At 41.0% G+C, this 23,812-nt stretch overlaps 1 protein-coding gene and 1 pseudogene across 3 annotated transcripts in view; one reads left to right on the forward strand and one right to left on the reverse strand.

Moving 5' to 3' along the window:
* The window catches only part of SNX24 (sorting nexin 24), a 186,348-nt gene that overhangs the window by 76,774 nt on the left and 85,762 nt on the right, over window positions 1–23,812 (reverse strand). The window lies entirely within an intron of this gene.
* On the forward strand, window positions 14,271–15,216 carry LOC117065958 (annotated as a pseudogene). Its single transcript, XR_004430114.1, has one exon. The product of XR_004430114.1 is annotated as a cytochrome c oxidase assembly factor 3 homolog, mitochondrial-like (transcript).

Consider the following 23,812-nt stretch of genomic DNA (forward strand, 5'->3'; position numbering starts at 1 on the left):
GTCAAGATAATAAAATAAAGAAGGTAGTTATTCTACTATAAAAGTTGAATCTCTAAAAGTGCCACTTCTTGTGTGCCTATTGTCACGTGCTGAGCAGGATATTAATTCAGATACTTAGCAAGGTATTAATTCACAACACACACAGTTTTTATGAGGGTACAAAAATAAGAAAACCTCTAAATGTAAAGAATTATTATGGTATTTGATTTCTAAGTACATTTACATTTTTAAAAACTAGCACAAAAATTTGATTTGTTCCTATTCTGAGCCTTAAGTCATGTTTCCTCTATTTTAAGATGCCACATTGATAAAGCAAAAGAAATGCTTTTTTTTTTTGTAAGTTCTCCCCAGTTTAGTACCGGTAAATCACACCCTTCTGTCCTCCAATCATACTTCTGCATGACTGTTCATAAAAATATAGTTTCCTCTGTTTCTTTGGGTCTTTATTTCTGAAGGCTCCAGTGTCACATGAAACTCATATTAAATAAATGTGTATACTGCTCTTTTGTTAATCTGCTTTTATTTTTTCTTTTTTTCTATTTCTATACTCTGTATTTTTTTTTTTTTATACTTTAAGTTCTAGGGTACATGTGCATAACGTGCAGGTTTGTTACATATGTATACTTGTGCCATGTTGGTGTGCTGCACCCATCAACTCGTCAGCACCCCTCAATTCATCATTTATATCAGGTATAACTCCCAATGCAATCCCTCCCCCTTCCCCCCTCCCCATGATAGGCCCCGATGTGTGATGTTCCCCTTCCCGAGTCCAAGTGATCTCATTGCTCAGTTCCCACCTATGAGAGAGAAAATGCGGTGTTTGGTTTTCTGTTCTTGTGATAGTTTGCTAAGAATGATGGTTTCCAGCTGCATCCATGTCCCTACAAAGGACACAGACTCATGCTTTTTTATGGCTGCATAGTATTCCATGGTGTATATGTGCCACATTTTCTAATTCCAGTCTGTCACTGATGGACATTTGGGTTGATTCCAAGTCTTTGCTATTGTGAATAGTGCCACAATAAACATACGTGTGCATGTGTCTTTATAGCAGCATGATTTATAATCCTTTGGGTATATACCCAGTAGTGGGATGGCTGGGTCATATGGTACATCTAGTTCTAGATCCTTGAGGAATTGCCATACTGTTTTCCATAATGGCTGAACTAGTTTACAATCCCACCAACAGTGTAAAAGTGTTCCTATTTCTCCACATCCTCTCTAACACCTGTTGTTTCCTGACTTTTTAATAATTGCCGTTCTAACTGGTGTGAGATGGTATTCATTGTGGTTTTGATTTGCATTTCTCTGATGGTAGTTTCTTTTGCTGTGCAGAAGCTCTTTAGTTTAATTAGATCCCATTTGTCAATTTTGGCTTTTGCTGCCGTTGCTTTTGGTGTTTTAGACATGAAGTCCTTGCCCATGCCTATGTCCTGAATGGTATTGCCTAGGTTTTCTCCTAGGGTTTTTATGGTATTAGGTCTAACATTTAAGTCTCTAATCCATCTTGAATTAATTTTCGTATAAGGAGTAAGGAAAGGATCCAGTTTCAGCTTTCTACTTATGGCTAGCCAATTTTCCCAGCACCATTTATTAAATAGGGAATCCTTTCCCCATTTCTTGTTTCTCTCAGGTTTGTCAAAGATCAGATGGCTGTAGATGTGTGGTATTATTTCTGAGGACTCTGTTCCGTTCCATTGGTCTATATCTCTGTTTTGGTACCAGTACCATGCTGTTTTGGTTACTGTAGCCTTGTAGTATAGTTTGAAGTCAGGTAGCGTGATGCCTCCAGCTTTGTTCTTTTGACTTAGGATTGTCTTGGCAATGCGGGCTCTTTTTTGGTTCCATATGAACTTTAAAGCTGTTTTTTCCAATTCTGTGAAGAAACTGATTGGTAGCTTGATGGGGATGGCAATGAATCTATAAATAACCTTGGGCAGTATGGCCATTTTCACAATATTGATTCTTCCTATCCATGAGCATGGCATGTTCTTCCATTTGTTAGTGTCCTCTTTTATTTCACTGAGCAGTGGTTTCTAGTTCTCCTTGAAGAGGTCCTTGACATCCCTTGTAAGTTGGATTCCTAGGTATTTTATTCTCTTTGAAGCAATTGTGAATGGAAGTTCATTCCTGATTTGGCTCTGTTGTCTGTTACTGATGTATAAGAATGCTTGTGATTTTTGCACATTAATTTTGTATCCTGAGACTTTGCTGAAGTTGCTTATCAGCTTAAGGAGATTTTGGGCTGAGACAATGGGGTTTTCTAAATATACAATCATGTCATCTGCAAACAGGGACAATTTGACTTCTTCTTTTCCTAACTGGATACCCTTGATTTCTTTCTCTTGCCTGATTGCCCTAGCCAGAACTTCCAACACTATGTTGAATAGGAGTGGTGAGAGAGGACATCCCTGTCTTGTGCCACTTTTCAAAGGGAATTTTTCCAGTTTTTGCCCATTCACTATGATATTGGCTGTGGGTTTGTCATAAATAGCTCTTATTATTTTGAGGTACGTTCCATGAATACCGAATTTATTGAGCGTTTAGAGCATGAAGGGCTGTTGAATTTTGTCAAAAGCCTTTTCTGCATCTATTGAGGTAATCATGTGGTTCTTGTCTTTGGTTCTGTTTATATGCTGGATTACGTTTATTGATTTGCGAATGTTGAACCAGCCTTGCATCCCAGGGATGAAGCCCACTTGATCATGGTGGATAAGCTTTTTGATGTGCTGCTGAATCCGGTTTGCCAGTATTTTATTGAGGATTTTTGCATCAATGTTCATCAGGGATATTGGTCTAAAATTTTCTTTTTTTGTTGTGTCTCTGCCAGGCTTTGGTATCAGGATGATGCTGGCCTCATAAAATGAGTTAGGGAGGATTCCCTCTTTTTCAATTGATTGGAATAGTTTCAGAAGGAATGGTACCAGCTCCTCCTTGTACCTCTGGTAGAATTCAGCTGTGAATCCACCTGGTCCTGCACTTTTTTTGGTTGGTAGGCTATTAATTATTGCCTCAATTTCAGAGCCTGCTATTGGTCTATTCAGGGATTCAGCTTCTTCCTGGTTTAGTCTTGGGAGAGTGTAAGTGTCCAGGAAATTATCCATTTCTTTTAGATTTTCTAGTTGATTTGCGTAGAGGTGTTTATAGTACTCTCTGATGGTAGTTTGTATTTCTGTGGGGTCCGTGGTGATATCCCCTTTATCATTTTTTATTGCGTCTATTTGATTCTTCTCTCTTTTCTTCTTTATTAGTCTTGCTAGCGGTCTGTCAATTTTGTTGATCTTTTCAAAAAACCAACTCCTGGATTCGTTGATTTTTTTGGAGGGTTTTTTGTGTCTCTGTCTCCTTCAGTTCTGCTCTGATCTTAGTTCTATTTCTTGCCTTCTGCTAGCTTTTGAATGTGTTTGCTCTTGCTTCTCCAGTTCTTTTAATTGTGATGTTAGAGTGTCAATTTTAGATCTTTCCTGCTTTCTCTTGTGGGCATTTAGTGCCATAAATTTCCCTCTACACACTGCTTTAAATGTGTCCCAGAGGTTCTGGTATGTTGTATCTTTGTTCTCATTGGTTTCAAAGAACATCTTTATTTCGTTATGTACCCAGTAGTCATTCAGGAGCAGGTTGTTCAGTTTCCATGTAGTTGAGCGGTTTTGACTGAGTTTCTTAGTCCTGAGTTCTAGTTTGATTGCACTGTGGTCTGAGAGACAGTTTGTTATAATTTCTGTTCTTTTACATTTGCTAGGGAGTGCTTTACTTCCAATTATGTGGTGAATTTTGGAATAAGTGCGATGTGGTGCTGAGAAGAATGTATATTCTGTTGATTTGGGGTGGAGAGTTCTATAGATGTCTATTAGGTCTGCTTAGTGCAGAGGTGAGTTCAATTCCTGAATATCCTTGCTAACTTTCTGTCTCATTGATCTGTCTAATGTTGACAGTGGAGTGTTGAAGTCTCCCATTATTATTGTATGGGAGTCTAAGTCTCTTTGTAAGTCTCTAAGGACTTGCTTTATGAATTTGGGTGCTCCTGTATTGGGTGCATAGATATTTAGGAGAGTTAGCTCTTCCTGTTGAATTGATCCCTTTACCATTATATAATGGCCTTCTTTGTCTCTTTTGATCTTTGATGGTTTAAAGTCTATTTTATCAGAGACTAGGATTGCAACCCCTGCTTTTTTTTGTTCTCCATTTGCTTGGTAAATCTTCCTCCATCCCTTTATTTTGAGCCTATGTATGTCTCTGCATGTGAGATGGGTCTCCTGAATACAGCAGACTGATGGGTCTTGACTCTTTATCCAGTTTGCCAGTCTGTGTCTTTTAATTGGAGCATTTAGTCCATTAACATTTAAGGTTAATATTGTTATGTGTGAACTTGATCCTGTCATTATGATATTAACTGGTTATTTTGCTCGTTAGTTGATGCAATTCTTCCTAGCCTCGATGGTCTTTACATTTTGGCATGTTTTTGCAATGGCTGGTACCGGTTGTTCCTTTCCATGTTTAGGGCTTCCTTCAGGGTCTCTTGTAAGGCAGGCCTGGTGGTGACAAAATCTCTAAGCATTTGCTTATCTGTAAAGGATTTTATTTCTCCTTCACTGATGAAACTTAGTTTGGCTGGATATGAAATTCTGGGTTGAAAATTCTTTTCTTTAAGAACGTTGAATATTGGCCCCCACTCTCTTCTGGATTGTAGAGTTTCTGCCGAGAGGTCTGCTGTTAGTCTGATGGGCTTCCCTTTGTGGGTAACCCGACCTTTCTCTCTGGCTGCCCTTAAGATTTTTTCCTTCATTTCAACTTTGGTGAATCTGGCAATTACATGTCTTGGAGTTGCTCTTCTCGAGGAGTATCTTTGTGGTGTTCTCTGTGTTTCCTGAATTTGAATGTTGGCCTGCCCTACTAGGTTAGGGAAGTTCTCCTGGATGATATCCTGAAGAGTGTTTTCCAACTTGGTTCCATTTTCCCCCTCACTTTCAGGCACCCCAATCAGACGTAGATTTGGTCTTTTTACGTAATCCCATACTTCTTGCAGGCTTTGTTCATTTCTTTTTCTTCTTTTTTCTTTTGGTTTCTCTTCTCGCTTCATTTCATTCATTTGATCCTCAATCGCTGATACTCTTTCTTCCAGTTGATCGAGTCGGTTACTGAAGCTTGTGCATTTGTCACGTATTTCTCGTGTCATGGTTTTCATCTCTGTCATTTCGTTTATGACCTTCTCTGCATTAATTATTCTAGCTATCAATTCTTCCACTCTTTTTTCAAGATTTTTAGTTTCTTTGCGCTGGGTACGTAATTCCTCCTTTAGCTCTGAGAAGTTTGATGGACTGAAGCCTTCTTCTCTCATCTCGTCAAAGTCATTCTCTGACCAGCTTTGATCCACTGCTGGCAATGGGCTGCGCTCTTTTGCAGGGGGAGATGTGCTCTTATTTTTTGAATTTCCAGCTTTTCTGCCCTGCTTCTTCCCCATCTTTGTGGTTTTATCTGCCTCTGGTCTTTGATGATGGTGACGTACTGATGGGGTTTTGGTATCGGTGTTCTTCCTGTTTGATAGTTTTCCTTCTAATAGTCAGGACCCTCAGCTGTAGGTCTGTTGGAGATTGCTTGAGGTCCACTCCAGACCCTGTTTGCCTAGGTATCAGCAGCAGAGGTTGCAGAAGATAGAATATTGCTGAACAGCGAGTGTACCTGTCTGATTCTTACTTTGGAAGCTTCCTCTCAGGGGTGTACTCCACCCTGTGAGGTGTGGGGTGTCAGACTGCCCCTAGTGGGGGATGTCTCCCAGTTAGGCTACTCAGGGGTCAGGGACCCACTTGAGCAGGCAGTCTGTCTGTTCTCAGATCTCAACCTCCGTGTTGGGAGATCCACTGCTCTCTTCAAAGCTGTCAGACAGAGTCGTTCGCGTCTGCACAGGCGTCTGCTGCTTCCCCTTTTGTTGTTTAGCTGTGCCCTGTCCCCAGAGGTGCAGTCTACAGAGACAGGCAGGTTTCCTTGAGCTGCTGTGAGCTCCACCCAGTTCGAGCTTCCCAGCGGCTTTGTTTACCTACTTAAGCCTCAGCAATGGCAGGCGCCCCTCCCCCAGCCTCGCTGCTGCCTTGCAGTTAGATCGCAGACTGCTTTGCTAGCAATGAGGGAGGCTCCGTGGCCGTGGGACCCTCCTGGCCAGGTGTGGGTATAATCTCCTGGTGTGCCTATTTGCTTAAAGCGCAGTATTAGGGTGGGAATTACCTGATTTTCCAGTTGTTGTGTGTCTCAGTTCCCCTGGCTAGGAAAAGGGATTCCCTTCCCCCTTGCGCTTCCCAGGTGAGGCAATGCCTCGCCCTGCTTCAGCTCTTGCTGGTCGGGCTGCAGCAGCTGACCAGCACCGATTGTCCGGCACTCCCCAGTGAGATGACCCCAGTACCTCAGTTGAAAATGCAGAAATCACCGGTCTTCTGTGTCGCTTGCGCTGGGAGTTGGAGACTGGAGCTGTTCCTATTCGGCCATCTTGCTCCGCCCCAGAAATTACTAATTTAATCATACTATTTTGGGTAGGGGGGAAGAAGCTTTTTCCTCCTATTTCAAAAATATCTAAATTTCAGAAATTTTAAAAAGTTTTTAAGAAAAAGACATGCTGCTACAAATAAACCACTATTTCAAAAAATAATTCCCTCTATATAGTAAGCCCTCACTTAATGTTGCTGATAGAGGTTTTTGGAAACTGGGACTTGAAGCACATATAACAAAATCAATTTTTTCCTCATCAACTTCTTAACAAAACGACATGATTCAAGGATCTGCTGTATGTCATTTCACTTCAAGTTGCAGTTTCCAAGAACCTACTGATATTAGGTAAGAACTCACCATAATTGCCACAACAGAATACCTGTGTAAGAGTTGAACATGATTAAATGTAAGTGTGTGTGTGTATTGATATGATTCCGCTTTTGAAAGAAAATTCATTATACCAAAAAGAACATCAGGAAGATCATGGATGAAAGACAGAATAAATATCCACACTATAATGAGAAGAATCCCTGATGAAAGAACAAAAAAATTAGAGTAAGAGCAAAAATCAAAGAAAAAAGAAATTCAACTTTCTTAAGCTGGAAAGATCAAAAGGGTTTATATATCCCAGGGAAAAACAAGACAAGGATGTTCACACCTACTCACCCTAGAATTTGTTTTTAATTACCAGCATAACCAAAATATACAGGTAATATACAGGTGCAAAAAGCAGAAACAAAGATCAGGATGACCCCAAACTTTTTCTCTGACACGCTAATTGCCAGAGAAAGTAGAGCAATGCCTGTGGAGTTTTATGAGAATATTATTTAACAGTCATCTAAATTATTATTCATGTATAAAGACAACAAAAAGTCAATCTCAGTTTGCAGGAAAACTCAAAAAACACATAACCCAAACATCTTTTTTGAAAAATTTACTGAAGGTGTAGAACTGCCAATGGAAAGATAAATCCAAAGCAAGAGACTGCTAGTCAAGAAAAAGGCTGGCCGGGCGTGGTGGCTCAAGCCTGTAATCCCAGCACTTTGGGAGGCCGAGACGGGCGGATCACGAGGTCAGGAGATCGAGACCATCCTGGCTAACACGGTGAAACCCTGTCTCTACTAAAAATACAAAAAATTAGCTGGGCGAGGTGGCGGGCGCCTGTGGTCCCAGCTAGTCGGGAGGCTGAGGCAGGAGAATGGTGTGAACCCGGGAGGCGGAGCTTGCAGTGAGGTGAGATCTGGCCACGGCACTCCTGCCTGGGCGACAGAGCAAGACTCCGTCTCAAAAAAAAGAAAAGGCTGATGAAGTGCCCAGTAGGAAGCACACAAGGGATTCTAGACCACTTGGAGACAGCTTCTCACAGGCTGTTCTGTTGTTCTCCTCTCTAGAAAGACTTGTAGTCAAAGGTGCTTGGCACGCAGAGAAACAAAAGAAATCCATAGAAAACCTCTTCAAAATTTTAGATCCAAATGTCTTCAAAGTTTGATAGTGCATGAGCTTTAATGTAGAATTCCATGTCTAGTTAAATCTTCCAACAAGGGTAAGGGAAAATGTTATTTTCAGACATGCAGGAGCACAAATGGTTTATTATGTACACATCCAGGAACCTTCTTTCGATATTAAAAAAAAGAAAAAAAAAAAAAAGGAATTCACAGAAGAAGCCAAGACTGTGGACCTAACCTAGAAACCAAGTGGAGAAAAAAAATCCTAAAATGTAGCTTTGCAGTCTTAAAAGTGTTCAAATTAGAATAAGAGCCAGAGAGCTCCAAGAAGAATGCCTTTGTGGAAAAAAAAAAAAAAAGATGTGATTAATACCAATTATAAGGTTTTAGTGACATAACTATCACTAAAACCTTATAATTGGTATTAATCACATCTATTTTTTCACATTTATCTTTCTGTGTCAAGAAAAAAAGGTACTTAAAAATTTCAAGAAAAACAAACAAAACTATATACAATGTAAAGGTCCAAATATGAAGCAGACTAAATGTAATATGATTTGGTGCACTTACAGAATAATAAGAAAAGAGTGTCCATTTGGCATAACACTTGAAATATTTCCCACTGAGCAGTACAGACTTAGTAATTTATAAGGCAACGTTTTCTTCCTGCAGTTCCAAATACACTTCTTGATTATTCCGTGAAAATATAAATAAATATACGTACACACACATGTATATAATTATAATACTGGAAACATTAATTATGGTGCTAAGGTTTTGGAATCAATCTATACAGCATAGAAGGCAATTATTTTTATAGAACATATTGTAAATATCCTAAAACCCTGTCAGTATATAATGGCATACAAAGCAGAAGATAAAAGATGAACTGCGGAGGGACTGGGTGAAAGAAAGTGAACGGGGTGCAGATTTTCCCCTCTTGCATAATTGGTAGTCCGAGAATACTGCTAAAAGTTGGTGAATAAAGAAAAAAGTTCAAATTGCAAAGTAACCAATAGAAAAAATTGTAATATTAGTTTAAAAAATTGATGAAATTAAAATCATATGCATAGTGAAAGGAGACAAATACATGGGTAGAGGAAGCTAAATCCAGCTTTTAAAATGGAGGGACAGTGGACGTTTTCGAAGATACCGACATCAAGAAATGGAGATACAGATATGTTATTTAGAATCATGGTGCTTTAAACAAACCAGCAACTTTTAAAATAACTTCTGATTCTGGAAGGTTCTAGACACATTTTATCTTTTCCTTTTACATGTTTACGTAGTGCTGGGACTTTTCCCACACACTATATTACTTTCAGACATCCTAGAATGATACTTGCTAAATGTTTTGAATCCTTCTGGTCATAAAGAAAAAATTTTCTTGAGTTCACGATATTTACAGGATTCCAGATATTTATAGGATTCCAGGTTTTCAGTCTAAACCTTAGTACTAATTTTACCTGCATCTCCTTGAGTGATGATTTGAGTATGAAAAGTCTTCATTTTTCTTCTCCTCTTAAGCTACATCAATATGACACAAACCCAATTAAATCCGTGTGAGGGAAAAAATGCACTCAAATACATCAGGTCATACGTGCTGACTGGCTGTATAGTTTTTCATTAGTTTCAATATCATATAACTTTGACTTAAGATTTTCTATAAAATATGAACACTGCTGGTTCTTTGCTTACCTGAGTTGTGACAATAAAAATCACACATTGTGTTACTCAATGAAACATTCTAGAAGATAGCTGCTATCATATAGCTTTTATATACCTTTCTTATTCTTCCTCATAACTTGCTTTGCAATAATAAAAATAAATTTTATCTCCACTATTGCAAAGCAAGTTGTGAGGAAGAATAAGAAAGGTATATAAATTTGGGCAAATCTCAAAATATCTTTGAGTCATAGCATCTTCATCAATAAAATAAGAATGACAAAAACCATGTCTACTGTACTAGTTTGTTGGATAATAAATGTCTTGGTGCTTTGTAAGATATTTTGAAATAGAAATAATTATTGTAAATTATGAAGAAGTTGACAAAGTCTCCAGCAGAAAGCAGACAATGGTTTTCATGGGCATTTCAGGACAGCCTTCTTTACAGGCTAGTCAAAGAAGGGATTTGTGGTTGAAATAGCTTGTCACATAGAGAAGCAAAAGAATCCATCTTTATTCTCTCAAAACTTCTTAGCTATAGATTGCACCTCCTTATCACAAGCCCGTACCTTCTACAAATCATACTAACTCTTGCACCTACTTCCAAAATCCTCCAGTATCTGTTCCAATCCATCAACACACCCTTGTTTCCATAGCTGTCCCGGAAGAGCAAATCAGAAGCAATTTCTTCTTGAATTCTCCACTCTGGGCACCACCTGCACAGAGCTGGCTCACCTCTGCTTACAGGTGAGCCTTCCCAGGCCCAGGACTCCTGTCCTATCCGCCTTTCAGTAAAATCTCACCTCCATTTCAGGGCCTGCTGAAACTTCAGACATCACTGTCTCCCATACCTCTACTTAAAGACAGCATCTAAATGGCATAATCATATTACATAAAGTATAGTCACAGATTCTAATTTAACTTTCAGTATTACCAAATATAATCCTGTTGACTATTTCACACAGATATGTACTATACGCCCCAAATAACCTGTACTTTTTAGGGAAAAGAGGAGCCTACAATGCTGTTTTAAGAAAGTATTTGTGGCCGGGCGCGGTGGCTCAAGCCTGTAATCCCAGCACTTTGGGAGCCGAGACGGCGGATCACGAGTCAGGAGATCGAGACCATCCTGGCTACACGGTGAAACCCCGTCTCTACTAAAAATACAAAAATTAGCTGGGCGAGGTGGCGGGCGCCTGTAGTCCCAGCTACTCGGAGGCTGAGGCAGGAGAATGGCGTGAACCCGGAGGCGGAGCTTGCAGTGAGCTGAGATCCGCCACTGCACTCCAGCCTGGGTGACAGAGCAAGACTCCGTCTCAAAAAAAAAAAAAAAAAAAAGAAAATATTAAAAAAAAAATAAAAAGAAAGTATTTGTGCCGGGCGCGGTGGCTCAAGCCTGTAATCCCAGCACTTTGGGAGGCCGAGACGGGCGGATCACGAGGTCAGGAGATCGAGACCATCCTGGCTACACGGTGAAACCCCGTCTCTACTAAAAATACAAAAAACTAGCCGGCGAGGTGGCGGGCGCCTGTAGTCCCACTACTCGGGAGGCTGAGGCAGGAGAATGGCGTGAACCCGGGAGGCGGAGCTTGCAGTGAGCTGAGATCCGCCACTGCACTCCAGCCTGGGTGACAGAGCAAGACTCCGTCTCAAAAAAAAAAAAAAAAAAAAAAGAAAAATTAAAAAAAAATAAAAAAGAAGTATTTGTGCCGGCGCGGTGGCTCAAGCCTGTAATCCCAGCACTTTGGGAGGCCGAGACGGGCGGATCACGAGTCAGGAGATCGAGACCATCCTGGCTAACATGGTGAAACCCCGTCTCTACTAAAAATACAAAAAAACTAGCCGGGCGAGGTGGCGGGCGCCTGTAGTCCCACTACTCGGGAGGCTGAGGCAGGAGAATGGCGTGACCCGGGAGGCGGAGCTTGCAGTGAGCCGAGATTGCGCCACTGCACTCCAGCCTGGGCGACAGAGCGAGACTCCGCCTCAAAAAAAAAAAAAAAAAAAAAGAAAGTATTTGTAATACAGTATTAATGAAAAAGCAGGATAAAATAACTTATTCACACTGTGCTATTGACTACATAAAATATGCATCGAAAGATAACAAATACAACAAAGTCAAAATGATGCCTGAATGGAAGGGTTACGAATTATTATAATTTTCTCTGTAATCTAAAATTTTCATTAGAGTATATACTATTCTTACAATCAGGAAAAAATATTTAATCAAATTTCTGTCTTCTAAAGTTATACTAGAATAAATGTAATAAATGATGACTTTTTTAAATACAGCTATCAAATTCTTATGAAATTCACTGATGTATTTCCACAGATATTTACTGAGCTTTGTGCCAGGCACTTTGCTATTCTCTGCATTAATAGCAAAAGAAGTAGCAGCTACCATGATATAATTATGAATTGTTTTGATTACTATATCACTTAATCCCTTCTCTGTAAGCACCATGAAGGCTAAGACTATGGCTTTGCTATAATGGACTATACGTGTGCTGTAAAGCAGATGTCTAAAAAGCTATCTGGGCCAGATGTGGTGCCTCACATCTATAATCCTAGTGCTTTGGAAGGCCAAAGTGGGAGGATCGCTTGAATGCAGGAGGATCGCTTGAACCCAGGAGTTTTGAGAACAGCCTGGGCAACATAGTGAGACCCTGTCTTTACCAAAGGAAAAAAACTATGAAACAGGCATGATGGTGAGTGCCTGTAGTCCCAGCTACCTGGGCAGCAAGGCAGAAGGATTGCTTGAGCCCAAGTGCTCGAGGCTGTGGTGAGCTATGATTGGTGCCATTGCACTCCAGCCTGGACGACAAAATGAGAACCCGTCTCTAGAGCAAAAAAAAAAAAAAAAGGCTATTGGAGCTATACTGAATATAAAATGCTGCTTTTCCCCCTCAAATGAATATGCCTTGGAAACAGTTTTTAATAAGAGAGGACAAGATTTGCTCTCAGGGACCTGGGAAGTTTTTCCTAAAGAGTTAACGCTTCAGAATAGACTACAGGGAAAGCAGGCAAAGAAGAGAGACAAGCACAGTGGACAGAGCATGTGCAAAAGCCCTGAAGCAGCAGGTGAGAGGCTGGAAGCAGCTAACTGTGGTACAACCAGGCAGTGAAGGGACACCTCTGAAGGAGGCTGGAAAGGGAGCAAAAGGCTAACTCCCCTCCCCTTCTCTATAAGTATTAACGGTCTACCACATGCCAGGTTCAGAGCTAGTACTGGAGATACAACAATGAACACAGATAAAAACCCCTAACAGAGCTTACTTACATTTTAATGAAGGTGGAGGGTAGAACAAAGACAATCACACAAATTAACGCATATTGGCGCTATAGAGAAAAATAAACCAGGGTAATAGGGACAGAGAGGGCCTGGATGAGTGTATGGCTATAATTTTGGGGGAGGTCTTGATGGTAAAACAATACTTGAGCAGAGACCTTGTATGGTTTTCTATTCTTGCTGTAATAAACACAATACCCACTTATCTCACAGTACTACAGATCAGAAGTCCAATGGGCTTGGTTGGTTTCTCTGTTCAAGTCTCATGGGCTAAAATCAAGGTACTGGCAGGGCTGGGTGACTGCAGAGGTTCTAGGTGATAACAGATTCCTGCAATAAGATCCCTGCAGTTGTGAGACTGAGGCCCCCACTTTTTTTGCTGGCTGTTTCCAGCTCCTACAAGCCGCCTACATTCCTGGAACCATAAGCCCCTTTCTCCATCTTCAAGGCCAGTAACAGTTGCTCATGCCCCTCCCTTGTCACATTTCTCTAACCTACTCTTCTGCTTTCCCCTTCCACTTATAAGGACTCATGTGATTCCACTGGGCCCACCCGGAGAAGCCAGGAAGATCTCCCTTATCTCAAGGTCCTTAACTTTAAACTGTTCCACAAAGTCCCTTCTGCATGTAAGGTAACAGTTTCAGAGGTTCTGGGGATTATGGTGTGAACATTGTTGAAGATCCATTATTTCATTCACTACAGACCTGAATGGCAGGAGGGCAGGAGTCCTGAGTCTACCTGGGACGGGAGGAGGTTGGACCAGGCAGATGGAAGAGTGAATAGTCACAGATTCTAATTTAACTTTCAGCATTACCATTGTGTGCCAAGAGTGATCCAGAGAGAGAACAGTTAGAGGGAAGGTCTGAGTGGCAGTGGGAAGAGATGAGTGAAAGTAGAACCAACAGGATAAGCTGATGACTGGATGTGGAAAAATGTAAAAATACACGAAAATATTACGTAAAAGTACATAAAAACAAAAGGGAGAAAGTGAGAGAGGAATGAAATGTAATGGTGAGGTTTTTGGTCTGAGCAACTGCAAGGATGTGATGCCACCATCACCTGGCTGGGGACGTCTGCATCAACTAGTTTGTGGTGGCAAGTAAGAGCTCAGCACTGGCCACACTAAGTTTGACATGCACATTAGACGGGGTGTGGAGATGCTTCAGAGGACTGAGTTGACAAGTCTGGTCTTAACTAGACATATAAATGTGGGTGTCATTAGAGTGTGAATGAAGACTGGATCTGATTCCCTAGAAATAGAAGTCAAATAGGGGCCTTTAGATCATATAGAGTTTACGGTTTTATCATTTCAGCAACGAGAAGATTTTGTTTCATTTTAAATGCCTTTCTCTTCCAAATTAAACTTTTCTAACTCCTATACCTGTCTTTCAGATGACACGGTTTTCAGGTCTTGCACTATACCTTCTAGAATAAAACACAGTCTGTCAATGTTCTCCCTAAGATGTTGAATCCAGGATTTAAGGAAATACTGGTATTCCCCAATTAATAAATGGATTGTGTCCCCAAAATCTCTTTTTCATATGGTTTAAAACTCAGCACAAATTTTCCCACAGAGGGCACCGCGAAGGGAGGAGCGGCAATATGGTGGCTTCGGGAGCTGGTGACCCTCTGGATGCTAAGCGTGGAGAGGCCCCGTTCGCTCAGCGTATCGACATGACCCGGGAGAAGCAGACACCCGAGCAACTGTATTCCATGCGGCGGGAGCAGCTTGCCCAGTGGTAGAAGGTCCTACCGCGGCGGCAGACCCGGAACATCGTGACCTGCCTAGGCATCGGGGCCCTGGTGTCAGCTATTTATGGTTACACCTTCTACTCGATTTCCCAGGAGCGTTTCCTAGATGAGCTAGAAGACGAGGCCAAAGCTGCCCCAGCCTGAGCTCTGGCAAGGGCGTCAGGATCCTAATCCGCATGGTTATTGATCATGTCCAACCTGCTGGAGCCCCTTCACATGGTGGATGATGACCCATGACCCTGTAGAAATTGAATCCTGCTCACAACATTGTTGGCCTTCTTACTAACCTTGGGCCAGGATTGATCCCAAGAAACCAGGGACTTAAGCATTTGGCCACTGTCAGAAGAACAGAACTTTGCCCACTGCACACTTGCTGTGTACAATGACTGAGTCCTTTCTTGTAGTTTGTTTCCTTGAGAGGTGTGCGTGTGACCGTGGCTTTTCCCAATGTTTCTGACTTTGTGGTTTACCCCCTTCACCTTCCAGGGATGCGATTGTTATGAGGTTAGGTGGCAGCTCTGTGCAGTGTTTGAGCCTAAAGTGGGATAGATAGGGTGTCAAATTGAGAAAAATAAACTGAGTCATTCTCCTGGAAAAAAAAAAAAAAATTCCCACAGAATCAGTATAAATGATAAAAGATAGGTTTAATGTCAGCCTACTAAAAACTTATTTAGTCCCAAATATGCACAAATTACAATACCGATATCATTAATTTAACCTGTAAGATTTGCAGTATAACGCAGTGGTCAGGAGTTCTAGTTCTCGAGTCAAACTGCCTGGATTTGAATATTGTGTCTTCCACTGCTCTCTCTGGGCTCTGCTAATACTCTATGATTTGGAGCAAGTTGTTTAACCTGGACAAGCCTCAGTTTCCTCACCTATAGCATGGAGCTTATAATGACACCTATCACATAGATTTGTGGCAAGGATCAAATGTAATTATCCATGCAAATCATTAAAACACTATCTAGTATTTAGCAAGAATCCAAACAATGCTACCTATTCATATTATTAAAACCATTGCTACAACTGTTCCTTTATCAGTGCGGGGGAAGCTGTTGATAGATGGGGAAAATGATCATGAAGTAACAATGGCCACATTCATACATCTCTATAGGAGAGAAGGTACTTCTCTCTCCATTACTAGAGGGGATTGACCCTATAATACATGCATACAGTGGGCTGCTGCACTCACCTCTGTCAATGCTCATTCAGAGGCCTGGATTCCTGATGAGGCTTGATGAGCACAAGGTCCAGTGGAACCCTGACCTCCCATGATTCTAGCTTAAGCTTCTGTATCTGCAACCTGCATTCACCTAAATGTTTTGGAAAACGTATCTCACTGTTGGCTAATGATGCCTTTGGAATCAAACAAAACCCCCAAGTCTTCCCCAACAGTTCTTAAACAGGCAATTTTCAGATCTGAGGTTAGGCTTTATAATGACCTGTTAAATATTGTCAAGTTAATTTTGACTCTAATATTAGACAAGGCTGTTGAAACTTTTCTGGAAATCGATTCTGTCTTCCAAAACATGAGCCAGTGTTTTGCCAAGCTTTGTGTCATGTGTAAATCTGAAGTGCCTGCCCTCTGTGTCTTCTCCGAGGCCTGAGTTCTCACTCTACAACCTCCCTGCTGGTCTCCCTGCTTCACTCCTGCCCTGCAGCAATCTGTATTTCACAGCAGCCAAAGTGGCCCTTTTCAACCCTCTAGCAGATCCTTCCTCACTTCCTACTTCCCTCTCACTCACCCTGGTCCAGCCACACCAGTCTCCTCACCCATAACCATAATAGGCACATTTCCTCACTGCCACCTATAACAGGCTTTTGAATGCTTTTTCCTCTACCTAGAAAGCTTCTCCCTCATTCTGTTCAATTGTTGTTCCAGGTCACCTTTTCAGAGAGGTGTTATCTACCCACCTGATCTAAAACAGCAACTAGCTCCCATCACTCTCTATCCCCAGACCTGGCTTTATTTTTCTTCTGTGCATTTACCATGATCTGGTGTGTGTGCACATAAACACACAAACATACACACACACACATAAACACACCACGCACATACAATGTTTGCTTGTTGGTTGGCTGTCTGTCTGTCTAATAAATTATAAGCTCCATAATGATAGGAACTTCATCTGTTTTGTTCACTGTTAACATCCTTACTGCCTTAAACATTACCTTGCAACACAGCAGGTTGAATCCATGAAAAATAAGGAAGGAGGAGAAGAAAAGGTGAGCAGGTAATTGACAGCTGGACAACAAATTGGGAAGAATATGTATAAACTTCAGCCCAGTTCAGTAATCTAATAGTGGAAAGGGTAAAATGAGTTATTTTTGTTAGAACAACCAATAAGTTAGACATAATAGAGGCAGACTGTGCAATATAAGATAGGGTTTCTTACAGAAAGGCAGTTGTAAATAGTCAAAGAAGACTGTACACGAGAGCCCGAAAGCTATGAAAATAAAGACCAAGGTCTGGCACAGTGGCTCACATCTCTAATCCCAGCAGTTTGGGAGGACAAAGCAGGAGGATCACTTGAGCCCAGGGTTTCAAGACCAGATGGGCAATATAGGGAGGCCTCATTTCTACAAATAATAATTTTTAAAAATTAGCTGGGTATACTGGCACATGCCTGAGGTCCCAGCTACTTTGGAGTTCAAGGGAGCCCAGGGAGCTTGAGTCCAGGGGGTTCATCACTTGAGCCCAGGGGGTTGAGGCTGCAGTGAGCCATGATTATGCCACTTCACTCAGAAGGAAAGGAGAAGGGGAGAGGAAATGAAAGGGAAAGAGGGGAGAAGGGGGAGGGAAGGGAAAGGGAAGGGAAGAAGGAGGGAAGGAGGAGAGAGAAGGGGAGGAAAAGGGAGGGGGGAGTGGGGTGGAAGGAGGAGGGGAGAAAAGGAGAAGGGGAGAGGAAATGAAAGGGAAAGAGGGGAGAAGGGGGAGGGAAGGGAAAGGGAAGGGAAGAAGGAGGGAAGGAGGAGAGAGAAGGGGAGGAAAAGGGAGGGGGGAGGGGGGTGGAAGGAGGAGGGGAGAAAAGGAGAAGGGGAGAGGAAATGAAAGGGAAAGAGGGGAGAAGGGGGAGGGAAGGGAAAGGGAAGGGAGGAAGAGAAGAGAAGGGGGAAGGAAGGCCAGGCCTTTTATCAATAAGAAACTACCAGGCTTAATAATTAGTGCTATTCTGAGAAGCTACATGATATGGTAGAAAGAGCACCAGTCTGGACTTAGACACACCCGACACCCAGATCTGCTACTTCCTGGCTATATTTCCTTACAGATGTTGCTTATCAACTTTGAGCCTTAGTTTCCTCATATATAAAATAGAGATGATAATGCCTACTTTCTTAGGTCTGGTGATGGAGTCAAGACAAGATATATAAAACCCTTAGCACCTAGCCTGGCACATAACTGGTGCTCAATGCATTCTATTATCCTCCTGAATATAGTAGTGATCTCAGTTATTCATGGTTAACTATGGTCTGAAAATATGAAATGAAAAATTCCAGAAACAAACAATTTGTAGGTTTTAAATTGCACACTGCACTGAGTAGAGTGGTGAAATCTCACACTGTCCCATGGTGGTGTCTTGCCTAGTCGCAGCTGGCACATTAACCCTCCCTTTTCTGGCAGCTTTACACCGTCTGCACCCTCACCCATTAGTCACTTAACTAGCTGTAGGAGCTCAGTTATCAGATCAACTGTTGCAGTGCTGCAGTGCTTGTGCTCAAGGAACTTTTATTTGACTTAATAATGGTCCAAGTCACAGGAGAAGTGATGTTGGTGTATTGTTATAATTTTTTATTTTATTGTTATTATAATATTCTTGTTAATCTCTTACTGTGCCTAATTTATAAATTAAACTTTATCACAGGTGTGTATATATAGGAAAAAACATAACACATATAAGGTTTAGTACTAACCATAGTTTCAGCCATCCACTGGAGGTCTTTGAACATAACACCTGAGGATAAGGGGGGACGACTGTATTATTTGCTTTCTCAGAAATCAAAATGGAATCCAAAGCAATTAATAGCCATCTTTTCTTCAACACACCATGAAGTACTATGATACGCTATGCTTATTTCTAAAAATACCACATTCTCATTAAAAACCTATGTAATTCAAAAGATCAAAAACTTTGGAAGTGTTTTCTGTCTCTCTCACACACACATGATGGATGAATGGATGAATAATTATTTTTTTTTAACCAAAAGAAGTGTAAAGCGTAAGCTCGGGTGGCTGCAAATTTCTTGTTTCATTCCTGATGAGACGCGGGCTCCTTTCTATGGGCATCAGGAAGATGAGATCCAAGATTCACCTGTGTTCTTTCAAGGCTGAACTTATGGTCCTTTTTAGACTCCAGGAAGGGAAGGTAGCTTGGGAACAGCCTCTGCCAGGTTCAAAGCTCTGCAGCTGGGCTCTGAAAGATGGGAAAAGAAGAAGGGGAGAGGGCCAACCTCTGTGCCTGTGAAAGAACGCAGGCCATTTTGTGAAGTCTACTACAGTTAAGGCCCCTCCTCACAGAAAGAAACTTTTTCTGTTCTATGAACAGGTGTCAGAGAGCATCAATTCACGGTTTTAAAATCCCCACTTACAAGAAGAAAGTAAGCTGTTAAAGGTCACAGAATACTCAGCCTTCTTTCAAAACTCAGAATTTTAATTCTTCTTTTTTTTAGTTTTTACTTGTTTTAGAGAGGGGGTCTCACTCTGTCGCCGAGGCTGGAGTGCAGTGGTGTAATCACACCTCACTGCAGCCCTGAGCTCCTGGGCTCAAGCTATACTCCCACCTCAGCTTCCCAATTAGCTGGGACTACAGGCACATACCACTGTGCCTGGCTAATTGTTTTTGTTTTTATATTTTGGTAGAGATGAGGTCTTGATTTGTTGCCCAGGCTGGTCTAGAACTCTTGGCTTCAAGCGATCTGCTTGCCGTAGCCTCTGAAAATGCTGGGATTATAGGTACTGAGCTATGGTGCCTGGCTTAATTCTTCTAAAAAAAAAAATACAGATAGACAGATAGATGTCTAGACCTGCCATGTGCTAGACCTTATTCAAGGTGTCTGAAGTCTATCATTGAAGTAAAATGACAAAGAGTTCTGTCCTCATGAAATTTGCATTCCAGCAGGGGAGACAGAAAACAAATAATGAATACAAAAACTAAACTTACAAAGTAAGTTTTAGAAAGTGATTACCTGGCATGAGGAAGGGGGAGAATAAAGCCAGGTAAAAGAAAGTAGGATCGCTGGGGGAAAGGTTGTAATTTTCAATAAACTGCTCAGAGAAGGCAGCATTGAGAGAATGACAACTGCAAAATATGAAATTATACCAAAGAACCCAAGAATAGCTTTTACTGCTATTTTAAATTTAAGTTAACCTACTTAAAAAAAAAAAAAAATGCCCGATGCCGGGCGAGGTGGCTCACGCCTGTAATCCCAGCACTTTGGGAGGCTGAGGTGGGCGGATCACCTGATGTCAGGAGTTCAAGACCAGTGTGGCCAACATGGTGAAACCCTGTCTATACTAAAAATATAAAAATCAGCCTGGCAATGTGGCATGCGCCTGTAATCCCAGCTACTCGGGAGGCTGAGGCAGGAAAATTGCTTGAATCCGGAGGCAGAAGTTGCAGTGAGCTGAGATTGCACCACTGCACTCTAGCCTGGGTGACAGAGTGAGACCCTGTCTCAAAAATAAATAAATAAATAAATAAATAAATAAATAAATAAAATAACCCACAAAAAAACTGCCCGATACTTTAAATACTATGCTTTAAATACTAAATTTATCTGATGAAAAATTTACAACTATGTTTCTGTATTAAACCAGCTACTACCTCTTCTAGATACATATAACCAACACTGTCAAAGATTTTCAGAGAGCAGTTAGGAGTCTAACAAGGCTGGGCCTCAGCATGAATCACTGTCATTCTTCATGTAGAATCAGCATTTCTAAAGCCATACATAAGGAGCCACTAAAGAGAGAGAGAGAAAAAGGCCATTCCAAGAGCTTCTTGTATTGATTTATTTTACTCCAAACAAAGAGACTCTCCTAGTTACATGATATATCATAATCAGGTAATTTGTTTGACTGCTTTAAAGAAAGAACAATGGATTCAAGAAAAGGTGTTGACTTGCAAAAATACAACCATTCTGCAAGTTTTTTGTTGTTGTTACTATGGGTTGCTTTCCCTTAGTAATATGACATATGTGGTCTCTATAGAAAAACTGAAAAAGCAAAGCTCTAATTCATGCCATTCCCAAGAGCCTGAGCTAAATCTAAAGCATCCAACATCTGAAAACTCTTATATCGCTACCAATGTAGGAAGAAATCTTTTTTTCAAGTCTTACATCTAGGTTTCACGTATTAGACTTTCAAAACTAAATCCCCTACATCACCTGGATGTGATTTGTTTTTCTTTCCCTCCATAGTGTTTCTTTACAGAGACAGTACAGCTGTGGATCTTCTGCCAAGCATTCTTCCACAAGTCAGGACACATAGACTTAAAAGAAACTTTTGAGTAAGACCTTTCCTGGGCTTCTAAAAATGGTTCACAAGATAAGGAACTAACACCTCCAACCACGATTAGTGCCTTTATTTTCCAAATATTTGCTCTCTAGGTGACCAACTCCTTTATCCCTTACCATGGCTTTGCCAAAGCTATCCTTTTACAAACTAAAATTCTCAGTGTCAAATATGGACACGTAAGAACATTTCAGAGAGGCAAGCTGCTGGGCCCTCAGGGATAAACAGTACATCCGATTGAAACACAGGAGACAGTAGGAAAGATATGCTTTTGTTAAAATTAAAAAAAAAAAAAAAAGCAGCCTACAGAGAGTACATTTTTGTTTTATTTAGTAAATATATGTGCATAATAGTGATGTATGTGTGTGTATGTGTATATATATTCTTTACCAAAAATGCTGGGAGAAAAAAAATGCCAATGTTGACTGGGCATGGTGGCTCATGCCTGTAATCCTAGCATTTTGGGAGGCTGAGGCAGGAAAATCACTTGAGGTTAGGAGTTTGAGACTGAGAAGCACAGTGAGATACTGTCTCTACTAAAAAGAAAAAAATGTTAATATTTAAGAGGGATTATGCATAATTTTTCCTATTTGCACATTTCATGTTTTCCCCTCAACTTTTCTGCATTGAACATGCATATCTCATTTTTTAAATTTTTGAGTGAAAACATTCTATAATTAGAAAAAATATCTGTGAAGCAGAAACCTGAGTTCCAGATCCCTCTTTGACACTTATTAGCCACGTAGACAGGAAAATCACTTCTCAGATCTATGGCTGTTCATCATGTAGAACATTCGGGGACTTGAGGGGGTTGACCAGATTGTTTTCTAGAGTCTTAGCATTCTACTTGTATATAACACCTCTGTATTGTTTTGTCATGTATATGGCTCTGCAACTCCACTGTAAGGTAGAGATGGTGCCATATACACATACTCTGTGCCACACTTTATATACTGTGCAGGATAAACAAATGCTAACTCATTCATAATGAACCATGCATGCTTACTGTACCATTCAAAATAATATTTTCAGGATCAGATTCTGTTGTCTTAGTCCGTATCTTTGTTACCAAACAGCAAACTCACTTCTCAAGGCAGGATAACCCCATCCTCTACCTGACTTATGCTACCCTACTTCTCTATCCTTTGTGTAATTTCTGATGGTGAAATCAGAGAGCTCTAACAAATTTAAACTCCAAGTTAATCTAGCCAGACAACAGTTCTCAAAAAGGCTTGCCCACATGCCCTCTGCTCATTTCACATGCCTTCTCATCCTACTGGCTTTTCCAAACTTTTCACACCTCTCGCTCCCTTGCCCTGAAAAAGAAAACAATCAAGTCTGTACATGACTGTCTGTCTGAATTTTCTACTTTCTAGATGTTTTCTCTTGCCTTGGAGAGACACATAAACTATCCCACTTCTAAATGTTGTAAGCGGCCGGGCGCGGTGGCTCAAGCCTGTAATCCCAGCACTTTGGGAGGCCGAGACGGGCGGATCACGAGGTCAGGAGATCGAGACCATCCTGGCTAACACGGTGAAACCCCGTCTCTACTAAAAATACAAAAAACTAGCCGGGCGAGGTGGCGGGCGCCTGTAGTCCCAGCTACTCGGGTGGCTGAGGCAGGAGAATAGCATGAACCCGGGAGGCGGAGCTTGCAGTGAGCTGAGATCTGGCCACCGCACTCCAGCCTGGGCGACAGAGCAAGACTCCGTCTCAAAAAAGAAAGAAAAAAAAAAATGTTGTAAGCAAACACCTGCCCTCATTCTCAGGAAAGGATGAACTTGCTCAACAGGACACTATTAGAACAATTCAGCTATCCATGATAATGTGACAAATACATTGCGCCCTTTTAAAGGCATTTTTCTAAAGTTGTTATAACCCTGTGCCTCCACAGTATGGGAAGTTTGTTGGGCCCTGATGCATGTGAACTGTGTAGCCAGCATCTGGTTTGGGAGGGTAGCTGGTGTATCAGCTGGCTACCTGGCCTGTCTCCTGGCTTACTGTGCAAAAACACACTGTCTCTGACAGGTAAATAAGAAGCATCAGTGTTGTTTGTTCATTTCAATGAATGTAATTATATTTTAGTTTTAATTATTTTCCTAACATGTAAAAAATCCTGAGTTAATCCACCATTGGGATCTTTTTAATATGCTTTCTGAAATGCAAAAAACAAACCAAAATGACTAATTTTTCTGGCTATAAAGTTAAAACACCACATCAACTACTACAGAAACTACAACAATTTTCCTGCACACATTTCTTTCTGACTGCAAGATATGACCCCTAAATGAGTTTTGTACTTTTTTTTTATTCAAAGGTATTTCCACTTCATTAACAATTCTTTATATTCTACTTCTTTGCTAGTACCAAGGAGAAATTCCAGGCTTTAAAAGATTCAAATGACTTTATCTAAACCAGACCTGGACTCTCTCTTCCCAATATGCCGATTTACATGAAATCTCTTAGAGTTTCTCTGCTTCCATAAAATGCGGACGCCACTGCCCATCAGGCCCAGGTTTGCCTCTTTGCACAAACAGTCCAAAACAGTTTTCCTGATCTGTTTCAACTTGAAGTGTTGTCAATATATGGATTGTCTTGCTTTCTAATTCAGTGAAAAATCTAGTTTTCCATTAGTCTCTGCCTTTCTAATTTTCGATACAGCTTTACTAAATGTAA

The sequence above is a fragment of the Trachypithecus francoisi genome, unplaced genomic scaffold, assembly GCF_009764315.1.
Source record: "Trachypithecus francoisi isolate TF-2019V2 unplaced genomic scaffold, Tfra_2.0 Lachesis_group2, whole genome shotgun sequence".
Lineage (NCBI taxonomy): Eukaryota > Metazoa > Chordata > Mammalia > Primates > Cercopithecidae > Trachypithecus > Trachypithecus francoisi.